Source organism: Mobula birostris, chromosome 6 (assembly GCF_030028105.1).
Source record: "Mobula birostris isolate sMobBir1 chromosome 6, sMobBir1.hap1, whole genome shotgun sequence".
NCBI classification, from domain to species: Eukaryota; Metazoa; Chordata; class Chondrichthyes; order Myliobatiformes; family Myliobatidae; genus Mobula; species Mobula birostris.
In genome coordinates, this window is record NC_092375.1 from 80,235,497 (window position 1) to 80,248,958 (window position 13,462).

The 13,462-nt window shown below is 41.2% G+C and overlaps 1 protein-coding gene across 4 annotated transcripts in view; it reads right to left on the minus strand.

Moving 5' to 3' along the window:
• Nucleotides 1-13,462, minus strand: part of scml2 (Scm polycomb group protein like 2) — a 140,550-nt gene that overhangs the window by 33,609 nt on the left and 93,479 nt on the right. The gene's annotated exons all lie outside the window — the stretch shown is intronic.

A 13,462-nucleotide genomic window follows, 5' to 3' on the forward strand; every position in this document is an offset into this window, starting at 1 on the left:
ATCAGCTTTCTAAAACTGCAACTCACCACATAAACTAACAATTGAGAAGTTCAGTCTCTGCACCTCTAGTTCCAATTTAAGAACTTTACTGCATAGTAGTATTAATTGACAAGAGAGACATAGTGAGGCATGTATGAGGATCCAATTACTAAATCTTCATATTGCATATTGTACCTCTAGTTAATCTAACTACAGCTTAGATTAGAACTTCAAAAGTATCCTTGTTCAAAAATAACATTCCTCCATTTCATTTGAAATTAAAGCACTCCACACCAATTGCTTACAGAATGTAATAGTGAAAAAAATCATTGCAAACAGTGCATTTTGATCCATTAAATTAAAAAGATACTGTGACACAAGAGGCTCTCACTTGTAATCAATATCACTTGAACATAACCACGTGGATCAGGTGAATTTAAAAATGGTACTAGATTCTGTATTAAATTTTGCATCATCTTTCCACAAAAAGTCAGATATTAATATCATTTTCAAATGAACAAACTTAACTTTTAAGTAAATGCTTTGTAACATTGATATGAAACTGAGAAGCACGGGGTAAATTTAAATTCAAATTGCTTTTAGAGAACAATAACTGTGACTTAATATTCTCTGTAGCTATAATTGTTAGGTTTACATCAACACAGTACAAAACTTTTCATGTCTCAGCAGTTCATTCACTTTCCATACACTAATGCAGTTCCTAGAGACCCAATACCACAGTTAAAACTATTTCACAAGATTGACAGTTTTGTGCATCTGAATATTATAAAAAGCAAGCTGTTGTCAAGTGAAAGTGGAGTCTGCGGGCTACGCTTTCATCCTAAACTCAACACAAGTGTTCAAAAAGAGAAACTGAGCTATCTTGCTACTATGTTTAGAGTAAGTACTGCTTCCTTCAAAGGCATGTTTGTCAATTTCAAAACTTTTCTATGATTCATGATGCTTTAAATATTCATTAAAACTGTTTATTAAAGCAGCAGTTTTTAAAAACGTTCAAATATATTTAAGGCAATTTCTGTTTCTTTTGTAGATCTAAAACGCATACATGGATCTGTTAAAATATTATTAGTATATAGTTGTAATACTAATGTGCAGTGGCACAAGTCGGCCCTTGAATCAACAAACAGTTGCAGTTTGTGTGTATTACAATGCTGATCTTGGTTCTTCAATACTGTAGTACTCGTAGTTCTAATAGCATAATGGATCGAACCTGATGCATCTGAAGTGGTACAAGTTTCCACTCTTTTAAGGGTATATATTGTTCTGCAGGTTAATGGTTCAAGCTTGCAAAATCATTTTCATATTAATTTCAGCAAACTTGTGAAGCTGAGGTCCTCTAAATTTATTTGCATTTTATAGGTCTTGATAGGTTTATTATTTAAAAGCATTTTAAGGGTTCATTGCCCTAAATGTTTATTGATCCAAGATGCTGCATTAGCTTGTGCAATTTATGCATTTCTGGTGCCTTATTGTCTGAATTGCTGTAAATGTTTCAGTGCTGTGCATTTAAGGTACTCAATTTTTTTGATGCATCTTAAATGCAAGTAGTGCATGGATAATCTAATGCTGTACAATACATATGTAATTAAATTATGCATGTACGACTGCATGACTTGTGTGAGATGTTGCATTTTTGGGGTGTTCTATGATTCTGAAGAACTACATTAATTTAATGGGCTTCGTGTTTCTGATATACTACATTACTTTAGAGTGAATTATGAGCCTATAATGTTCTATTATTTTGAGGTGCTTCAGAGTCCTCACTTTTGTTGCAGTATGGTATACACCATGGGTCTGAAGTGCTGTTTTACTTCAAACTGCTGGTATGGATGATGTTTTATAATAATCCTGCTGTTGTTTATTTACTTAGGCTGCAATACTGCAGGTGTCCCCTGCTTTTCAAACGTTTGCTTTACGAAACCTCACTGTTACGAAAGACCTACATTAGTTACCTGTTTTCGCTAACAGAAGGTGTTTTCACTGTTATGAAAAAAGGCAGCGTGCGGGAAAAAACCAGCGCGCCGCGCGCCCCGAGCAGCCACTCTTCCCCAGATTCGGAACGGCATTCTAGCCGGCATTGCTAAACACGTGTCTGTGACCAGCCGTTTGCAAGATGAGTTCTAAGGTATCGGAAAAGCCTAAAAGAGCTCGTAAGGGTGTTACACTTAGCACAAAACTAGACATAATTAAGCGTTTCAAACATGGTGAATGAAGTAAGGACAAAGTGAGTTTGGCTTGTGAAAGTTGACGTAGATGATGCTGAAGAGGTTTTGGCATCCCATGACCAAGATTTCATAGATGAAGAGCTCATGCAATTGGAAGAGGAAAGGATAACAATCGAAACCGAATGCAGTAGTGAACCGAACGTGAAGCAAGTGCGTGAGATTTTCGCTGCAATGATAAAGTACGACTTTAATTTTGAAAGGGTACGTCGGTTTAGGGCATATTTGCAAGCTGGTTTGAGTGCTTACAAAGAACTGTATGATAGAAAATGCGCGAGACTAAGCAGTCAAGCAAGCCTTCCACATCAGATGACGAACCTCGACATCAAGGCAGGCAGACATAGGAGAAGATGAGCTGCCTGCCCTAATGGAAACAGAGGATGATGAGATGACACCCCAGTGTCCCACCACTCCAACCTCCAGGCCGCGGACAGATACCGATTCGTGGAGAATGCAGCGGTAGCCAGGCGGCACCCAGCACATCTTTTAAGAAAAAAGCCGAAATAAACATGCTAATTAATTAGGTGCCGCCTGGCACGTAAACATCGGCCCAGATCAGAGGCGACGCAATCGACAATCACCTCTGATCTGGTCTGACAGTTACGTGCCAGGCGACACCTAATTAATTAGCATGTTTATTTCGGCTTTTTTCTTAAAGATGTGCTGTGTGCCTCCCGGCTACCTCTGTACCACTGCATTCTTCGCGGCAATGTATCAGTCGGCGGCCTGGAGGGTGGGGGCCACTGCACCACCCCAACCTGCGACGACTCAGCCTAACACACCATCATCAGTGTGCTCGGCATTGTCTTCCCGATTCCCGTAAGTGATACTACACTGTACATACATTATTTCTACTTTATATTGGCTGTATATTTTTATGTGTTATTTGGTATGATTTGGCAGCTTCATAGCTTAAAGGTTACTGGAGAGCGCTTGCGCCATGTTTCTGCCAAGAGCGCTTGTGTAAGATTTTCGCTACAGCGAACAGTGCAGGCAATGGTTGTAGAAAAGTATTTCTACTTTATACTAGGCTGTATATTTATTATATCATTCCTGCTTTTACTATATGTTACTGTTATTTTAGGTTTTGTGTGTTATTTGGCATGATTTGGTAGGTTATTTTTGGGGTCTGTGAACGCTCACAAAATTTTCCCATATAAATAAATGGTAATTGCTTCTTCGCTTTATGACATTCTGGCTTACGAACCCTTTCATAGGAGCGCTCTACCTTCGGATGGTGGGGGAAACCTGTAATATGAGGCAGAATCACAGTTTGGGGGTGTTTTTGGTACTTGGATTCTTAAATTGGTTGAGGTGCTTTTAACAGCCTAAGATTACATACTAATTTGGTATAGTTTATAGATCCATGGAGCTGCGACAATTTCTGCTTTAAGAGGTTATGTATTTGTAATAATTTCAGATGTTCATAGGTTCCCTATGATTTCATGGCTTTTATGGATGAGATGTGGTTAGAGTTGGATTTGAGGTTTTGTGCCTACAGGTCTGCAATACTCCATTCATTTGATGTCCCATGTAGGTGTACTGGCTGGAACTACGTTGTGGTCTATTGTTCTCTCAACTTATTGTAATTTTATGGCTCTGATGAGGGTGGACCCGTAAAAGTCTGATTCACTGAATAAAAAGTAATTGGTGAACTTGAGTTTATGGATAGTTTGAGGGTGCTTTAATGACATGAATGCTGCATTTGTTTGAGATGTTTTGAGTGTCTGAGGTGCTGTAATACATTTATATGCTTTGAGGGGCTGATGGACAAGGAGCTCCAGAGCAACAAAGCACTACACGCACTAACCAGAAGCCATGGATGACCACAGAGGTGCATGCGCTGCTGAGGACCCGTGACTCCGTCTTCAGAGGGGCTGACAAGGCAGCCCTAACAACAGTGAGGGCCAAACTGTTCCGGGACATCAGAGGGGCAAAGCATGCACACGCCCAGCGAATCCACAGCCACTTCCAGGACAGCGGCGACACGCGGCGGATGTGGAAGGTCATTCAGGACATCACCAACTACAAGACAACACCACCTGCCTGTGTTGGTGATGCCGCCCTCCCAGACGCATTGGATAACTTCTACGCTCGTTTTGAGGCGGAAAATGACGTGGCGGTGAGGAAGATCACCCCTCCTCCAAATGACCAGGTGCTGTGTCTTACCGTGGCCAACGTGAGGAGAACCCTGTGCAGGGTCAACCCATGGAAGGCTGCTGGACCAGACAATATTCCTGGCAGAGTGTTTAGAGGATGTGCAGACCAGCTAGCTGAGATTTTCACTGACATCTTCAACATCTCCCTGAGCAGCACCATCATTCCTACATGCATCAAGGCCGCCATCATCGTCCCCATGCCGAAGAAACCTTCAGTGTCCTGCCTCAACGACTATCGTCCCGTCGCACTCACATCCACCATCATGAAGTGTTTCGAGAGGCTCGGCATGAGGCACATCAAGACCCTGCTGCCCCCCTCACTGGACCACCTGCAGTTCGTGTACCGTCCCAACCGTTCAACAGATGATGCCATTGGCATCACCCTCCACCTGGCCCTAACCCACCTGGACAAAAAAGACATATATGTTCGAATGCTGTTCATAGACTTCAGCTCAGCATTCAACACAATCATTCCTCAGAAACTGACTGGAAAGCTGAGCCTACTGGGCCTGAACACCTTCCTCTGCAACTGGATCCTAGACTTCCTGACTGGGAGACTTCAGTCAGTCCAGACTGGAAGCAGCATCTCCAGCACCATCATACTGAGCACAAGGGCCCCCCAGGGCTGTGTGCTCAGTCCACTGCTGTTCACTCTGCTGACCCACGACTGCGCTGCAACACACAGTTCGAAACACATCATCAAGTTCGCCGATGACACAACCGTGGTGGGTCTCATCAGCAAGAATGATGAGTCAGCATACAGAGAGGAGGTGCAACACCTAATGGACTGGTGCAGAGCCAACAACCCGTTTCTGAATGTGAACAAAACCAAAGAGATGGTTGTTGACGTCAGGAGGACACGGAGCGACCACTCTCCGCTGAACATTGACGAATCCTCCGTAGAGATTGTTAAGAGCACCAAATTTCTTGGTGTTCACCTGACGGAGAATCTCACCTGGTTCCTCAACACCAGTTCCATAGCAAAGAAAGCCGAGCAGCATCTCTACTTTCTGCGAAGGCTGAGAAAAGTCCATTTCCCACCCCCCATCCTCACCACACTCTACAGAGGTTGTATTGAGAGCATCCTGGGCAGCTGCATCACTGCCAGGTTTGGAAATTGCACCATCTCGGATCGCAAGACCCTACAGTGGATAGTGAGGTCAGCTGAGAAGATCATCAGGGTCTCTCTTCTCACCATTACAGACATTTACACCACACACTGCATCAGTAAAGCAAACAGCATTATGAAGGATACCACGCACCCCTCATATAAACTCTTCTCCCTCCTGCCATCTGGCAAAAGGCACTGAAGCATTCGGGCTCTCACGACCAGACTATGTAACAGTTTCTTCCCCCAAGCCATCAGACTCCTCAATATCCAGAGCCTGGACTGACACCAACATACTGCCCTCTACTGTGCCTATTGTCTTGTTTATATTTATTGTAATGCCTGCACTGTTTTGTGCACTTTATGCAGTCCTGGGTAGGTCTGTAGTCTAGTGTAGTTTTGTGTTGTTTTACGTAGTTCAGTGTAGTTTTTGTATTGTTCATGTAGCATCATGGTCCTGAAAAACATTGTCTCGTTTTTACTGTGTACTGTACCAGCAGTTATGGTCGAAATGACAATAAAAAGTGACTTGACTTGAAAGGGCAAAGAATTATTTTACTTACTTAGAGATACAGTGCAGAACAGGCTCTTCTGAGCCACTGAGCTACAATGCCCAGCAGCCCACGTATTTAACAGTAGCTTAATAACCGGACATTTTACAACAGCCAATTAACCTCCTAACTGATACGTCTTTGAACTGTGGCTAGGCTTGTGACTGGATTGTCACAACAATAGTGATTTACGTATCTATGCAAGGAAATTTACATACTAAAATGTAAACATGCACGGAATTACAAGTCAACATCTGTGACTCAGTCCTACTACTTAATTATTGAAATTGGTGTTTAAAATGCACCTGCAGATCCTAAGCGCTTTTGACACAAGCTGGAAAAATATGGGTTCTTCTTGGTTTGCCAACTCTCAAATCTAGCATATTAGAAGTTTTCCTAGTTTATGGCAGAGCTAATTTTGGTTGCAGGATAAACAACAAGTTAAGCCACATCATAGTGAAACCTCTTTGCATTGGTGGAATGAGTGAATGCAACTGCATATTTTTCATTAAGAGCAACACCATTAAAAATACCAATTTCCCTGTGCATGTGAACCATCAACGAGGTATGTTGATATAACTTATGTTCCAAATCTTTGACTATTCACCAGTAAATCATATATATTAATCTCATAAATCTAATTACTTGTAACGTGAATCGGGAGCTTATGACAAATGACGCTAGAAAAAAATCCAGACTCTTTAAGACATTTACCATATACAGACAGTAAAAACAGAACTTATTTTGTGAAATACCTCAATAATCTTTAGTGTAAATGTTCTACTGAACCACATACATACAGTGCAATGTTCATGCTTAACAAAGTTCGAAGTAAATTTATTATCTAAGTATATGTAACATCACCACATAATACCGAGATTCATTTTCTTGCAGGTATTCACAGCAAATACAAAGAAATACAATTGGCCCTCCTTATCCACGAGGGATTGTTTCTGAGACCCCCCGCGAATACCAAAAAACGCGGATGCTCAAGTCCCTTATTTAACCTGTCACAGTGCGGGTGAACTTTAGGACCCAGGGCAGCACAGGACCCGCCGCCCGCAGTGTTTCTGTTCCATTGATATATAATATCTAATACAATGTAAATGCTAAGTAAATAGTTGTTATACTGTATTGTTTAGGGAATAATAACAAGAAAAAAATGTCTGCACATGTTCAGTACAGGCGCAACCATCTTAGCTCTTCTGGGAACGCTGATGCTGCCTTGGCATCAGCCGATCCCGATTCTCCTGTAATCTTTAAGTTCTTGAGGCTGTAACACTTTACATAGCCAGCCAGCCAGCTATCCCTAGCACTAACACTTCCACGAATTTCAGCTTCTTTCTGCTTTATTGTGAGAATGCTCGATTCGTTCTTACGGCCCACTTCGGAATGCGACTTTTCAGAAAATCTAATATTTCTAATTTCTCGGCGAGAGATAGCACTTTATGTTCCCTCTTAGCCTTTGAGGAATTGCTTTGACCACGTAATTGTTTTTTAGGAGCCATTTTTTCACAGAAACAAAGTAGCAAACGAACGAGACACGAGGCGAACAATGCTCGAACGAGTGCTGGAGAGAGAACTTCCGGGTTTTCCCGATTTGCGGTTGATTGAATTCGCGCATGCGGAACTCGCAGATAAGGAAGGCCGACTGTACAAAAGAGTCAATGGAAAACTGCACACAATGAAGACCATGAGCAAAAGACAACAAATTACGAGGGGTGATTGATAAGTTCATGGCCTAAGGTAGAAGGAATCAATTTTAGAAAACCTAGCACATTTATTTTTCAACATAGTCCCCTCCTACATGTACACACTCAGTCCAGCGGTTGTGGAGCATACAGATCCCTTCTTTGTAGAAGTGGTCCACGGCAGGGGTGATTGATAAGTTTGTGACCTAAGGTAGAAGGAGTTGAGTTATTAATTTCAAACTTTCTGCATTATCACTCAAAGATTTGAACTGCATGTGCACGTAACAAGAGTGTCTTGGACTCCAGGTGGTCCACAGCACAAGTGACTGATAAGTTCATGGCCCAAGGTAGGGTTATACAGCTCTCATTACATGCACATGCAGTTTGTCTCTTTAAGTGATAATGCAGAAAGTTTGAAGTTAATAACTCATCTCCTTCTACCTTAGGCCACGAACTTAATCGCCCCTGCTGTGGACCACTTCTACAATGTAAGAAAAATAAATGTGCCTAGGTTTTCTAAAATTGTCTCCTTCTACCCTAGGCCACAAACTTATTAATCACCCCTCGTATGTAAATAACAACAAAGGGAAAAAAAAAACAAAATAATAAGTAATAAATATTGAGAACAAGAGTTGTAAGATCCTTCAAATTGAGCCCATATATTGTGGAATCAGTTCATATTGTGGTGAATGAAGTCATCCACTCTGATTCAGGAGCTTGACGGTTGAGGGGCAGTGTGGGTCCTGAGGTTCCTGTGCTTTCTTCCTGATGGCAACAGTGAGAAGAGAGCATGGCATGGATAAAGAAAGTCCTTGATGGATACTGCTTTCCTATGATAGCACACCTCATAGATGTGCTCAACGATGGGTAGGGCTTTACCTATGATGAACTGAATCTACTATTTTTGCAGGATTTTCCAATCAAGGGCATTCATATTTCCATACCAGACCATGATGCAGTCAGTATACTCTCCACCATGCATCTATAGAAGTTTGTTAAAGTTTTAGATGACATGACAAATCTTGGCAAAATTCTAAGAAAGTAGAGGTGCTGTGCTGTGCCTTCTTTGTAACAGCCCTTATGTCCTGGACAGATCTTCTGAAATGATAACGCCAAGGAGTTTATATTTACTGACACTCTCCACCTCTGATCCCCTGATGAGGACTGTTTCATAGACCCTTAGTTTCCTCCTCCTGTAGTCAATAATCAGCTCTTTGGTTTTGCTGGCATCAAGTGAGGTTGTTGTGGCATTCTGCCAGATTTTCAATCTCTCTCCTATATGCTGATTTGACACCACCTTTGATTTGGGCAGCATCAGTGGTGTCATCAGCAAACTTAAATACAGCATTTGAGCTGTATTTATCCTCATAGACATACGTATAAAGAGAATAGAGTAGGGGTTAAGCACATAGTCTTGGGGTGCACCTGTACTGATGGAAATTGTGGAGGGAATATTGTTGCCAATCCGAACGAACTGGGGTCTGCAAATGAAGAAGTCAAGGATCCAGAAGGCATTGAAGCATAGGTCTTGGAGCTTAATAATTCATTTTGAAAGGGGAGTCGAGTAGAATTCAAGGCTGTAATCTATGAAAAACATTCTGATGAATGCATCTTCACTGTCCAGATGCTCTAGGTTGAGTGAAGAGCTATTGAAATGCTGCTGACCTATTGTGATGCTAGGTAAATTGAAGCGGATACGAGTTGCTCCTCGGGCAGGAGTTGATGTATTTTTATCACCAACCTCTCAAAGCACTTCAAAGTGGATGGAAGTGCTGATGAACGATCGTGAATGAGACAGGTTACAATGTTCTTTTTGGGCACTGGTATGATTGAAACCTGCTTAAAGCAGGTAGGGACTTCAGACTGCTGAAGCAAGAGGTTAAAGGTTATCAGTAAACACTCCAGCTAGTTGATCCGTACAGGTCTTCGTTGCTCAGCCAGGTATACCATCTGGGCTAGATGCTTTTGGCGGGTTCACTACCTGAAAGATGCTCTCACGTCAGCTTCAAGAGACTGAAATCACAGGGTCATCAGGGGCAGTGGGAGCTCGTGAAGGTGCCATGTTTTGTCAGTCAAAGCAAGTATAACAGGCATTGAGCTCATCTGAGAGCAAGATCTTTTTGTCACATATGTCGCTTGGTTTTAATTTGTAAGAGGTGATAGCATTCAAGCCCTACCATAGCTGTTGAGCATCCTTCTGTGATTCAAACTTGGTTCAGAATTGCCACTTTGCATGTGACTTGGCTTTCCAGAGGTCATACCTGGACATCTTGCATTTTACTTGCTCGCCAAACCTGCACGCCATTGATCTGGCCCTCAGCTGATTCTCAATCCCTTAGTTCACCCAGGGGTTTTAGTTGTGGAAGAGTTTGGATGATTGTGTGGGACCATACTCATCCTCGAGTAATTTTATAAAGTCTGTGTCAACCATGATGTATTTGTTCAGATCCTCTGTTGGGTCTTTGAATATAGCCTAGTCCACCAAATCAAAGCAATCCTGCAGCTGCTGCTCTGCCTCCTGCACCCACCTCATAGTTATCCTTACCTCCGGAGCCTTGCTATTTAGTCTCTGCCTGTATGCAGGTAGGAAGAGGACAACCAGATGATCAAATTTCCCAAAATGCAGTCTAGGGAATGATCAGCAGGCATTCCTATCATGGTGAAACAGTGGTCGAGTTTGTTGGGACCCCTGGTGCTGCAGGTGATAACGATAATTGGGCAGAGAGATTTCTTCAAGCAAACTTGATTCAAGTTCCCAGCAATGATTTGTCAGGCATTGGGGTAGGCTGTTTCTTGCTTGCTAATTGCCACACTCAATACATTAAGTGCTTGCTTAACATCTGCCTTTGGTGGTACATAAACTGCGATCAGGATCACATTAAGCAGAATGGATGGCTCTTAATTATTAGTTATTCCAGGTCAGGAGAACAAGAGTGTGACAAAACCACTATCAGGAAGACATATTTAATTTAACCTTTAATTTAATGTCTTGCATCTGCATCATCTTCAATTTGCAATTGCTTCCTTTCAACAGGGATATTCACAATTATGTGTTGCTGATTCTGCTTTAAGGGTTATCACAAGGAACATACTGTTTGGAAACACTTTAGCATTCAATACTCATGGCATTAAATGTCTCACAATAGAAAGGCGGGTGTCAGAAAATACTTGAAGTTATTGGAAAATAAATTTAAGCTTTGAAGGGGTAGGAAAGAAATCACATTGTTGTTAAATGCAAAAAGATTTTAATCATATTCAGTGACCTTCTGTTCACCTGGTCCATGATGCTATTTTGAGAACCTTAATTTAAAGCAAATTAAGTTCAGGTTTTAGAAATCAAAATTCATTGAAAACAGTAAACCAAAGCTAACAGAAAGTTAACAAGCAAGAAAGGAGGTCTCGTTAAAATCTATTTAAACCAACTTGTTGTGTACCAGCCATTGAGGTCCATTGAAAGTGTTAGAAATTGATGACTGGAAGTTCTCAAACGTACTTCAGAAATTAATGTGGATTTTCTCTGTATTCAATCCTGATGTAGTCAAATTAAAAATCATGCTCAAGGTTGTGTTGATAAAGCATCAATAAACTTGCAAGCAATTTCCACATGGTTATGTAATTACCAGTTCTTTTTTTAAAATGACATCAGCGGCTAATAATGTTTTAAAGTATTCCCAATGCTATTCGCCTGGACCCATTCCTAATACCTTTGGTTGCTTAAGTGGTAATATGCCTTCCCTCCCCTTATACTATCATGATTTTGTCTGAATGACTCCTGTCTTACATTCTATCACACACTTGCCCTTGTATTTGTTTCTCCACTTCTCATTTTTCTAATATGCATTGCATTTGCAGCATTTTAATGTTAAAATAGTAATCATTTATCTCCAAACATGTTTCCTGATCTGTTTTATATTTCAGTTTCACAGGATGGGGAAATACTGTGTTCTTTCAAAAACTCACTTAGATTGACAGCAACAAGAATATTCCAAAATATTCACACAAATGATATGAGAGAATTGGATCTACTTAAATGCCAAATAATCTCCAGCCAAGTTAAATGTGATTCCCTCAAACAATACGGTTGAGTGACGATGCTTTAGTTTTTAAACTGCAGGAAGTCTGGTAGCCACCAATTATCCTCTCATATTCTTCCACAAAATATGCAGCATTACTGTCTACTACTACAGCAAATTTTGTAAGTTGTCATATTTCATTCTCTTGATACTGAAGGACTGTTAACTCTTTGAGGGAAATGGTGCAATGCACAGTGAGAGTATAAACTAAAAGAAAAATTGTAAACCTAAATTCCCTTAGAATAGCCATGCTACCAAGCAACTCTTGGTGATGGTGGTTGAGCCTACATGTAGAATATACACTGTACCCTTGCTACTTTCAAGGTATTGTTCAATATTGATTTATTAAGGATAGAAGGGGGAAATCAGTTGCTTTCTTTGCCCATGCTTGACCCATGCAACTCCCTTCCGCGTGTATACCACCATACTGCCAATTCCAGCGGGTCCAGACTGTGATGGGGGAATCCGGCACTTTATGAACAAGTTATGATTCTGTGGCTGTAACTACTGTAGGTCAGATAGTTACTGGATAAGTCTGTGGTTCACCTTCCTCAATTTTGACATCAATCCTCAGATAATTGTGAGGCGGATTACGCACCTTACTGGCCGGCTTTTGCTTCTGAATTTGATACCTAGATTGAAGATGGGCAATCTATTTGGTTTTACCTCCACTCCGTTTTAACACTGCAATAAAGATACAAACAGGTGGCCTGTTGGGCAGTTTCAGTGAGCAATTAAGCGGCCATCACATTGATGTCTATCATCGAACATACACATTCAAAACTGGGCAGGGATGGTAGATTTCCTACCCTGAAGGGCAAGAACCTGGAAATTCCATAGTCATCATTAAGAGTAATTTTTTTTTAAGTTCCACAGTTGCCATGATGGGATATGAAGTTGGGATTCTGGATTATTAACCCTGTGTCTGAGTTACTGAAACTTCTGTGGAATATTAAACTAAACTTATATTCTTTTTAGGAAAAATACTGTGACCATTTACCTTGCCCCTCATGATTTTATACACCCTTGAAGGTCACCCTTCAAGCCTACTAAGCTCAAGCTTTACTATACTAAAGCCCAACAGTCCCAGTATCATCCTGATAAATCTTTCCTGTACCTTTCCAGTTTAATGACATCCTTCCTATGCCTAGGTGGCCAGAACTGCACACATACTCCAAGTGTGCTTTCACCAACAACTTGTAGAGATGTGACATGATGTCCCAACTCCCGTACTCAGTGCCTTGACTGATGAAGAATATATTTGGCATGCTTGTCTTCAATATCTCCAGTTTTAGAGATCTCTTTGCCTGTTTCCTTAGGTTTCTCTGTTGTGTAACATGGTCCAGAGCACTACCATTTACCAAGTCCTACCCAGGTTTAACTTACCAATATGTAACACCTCACACAAATCTGAAATTAATTTTATCTGACATTCCTTGGCCCAGTCTCCCAGCTGATCTAGATTTTAGGTAGCCCTCTTCACAGTCCACTATACAGGTTTCCCCCGCCATCCGAAGGTACAGCATTCCTATGAAACGGTTCATAAGCCGGAATGTCGTAAAGCAAAGAAGCAATTACCATTTATTTATATGGGAAAATTTTGTGAGCATTCGCAGACCCAAAAATAACCTACCAAATCATGCCAAATAACACATAAA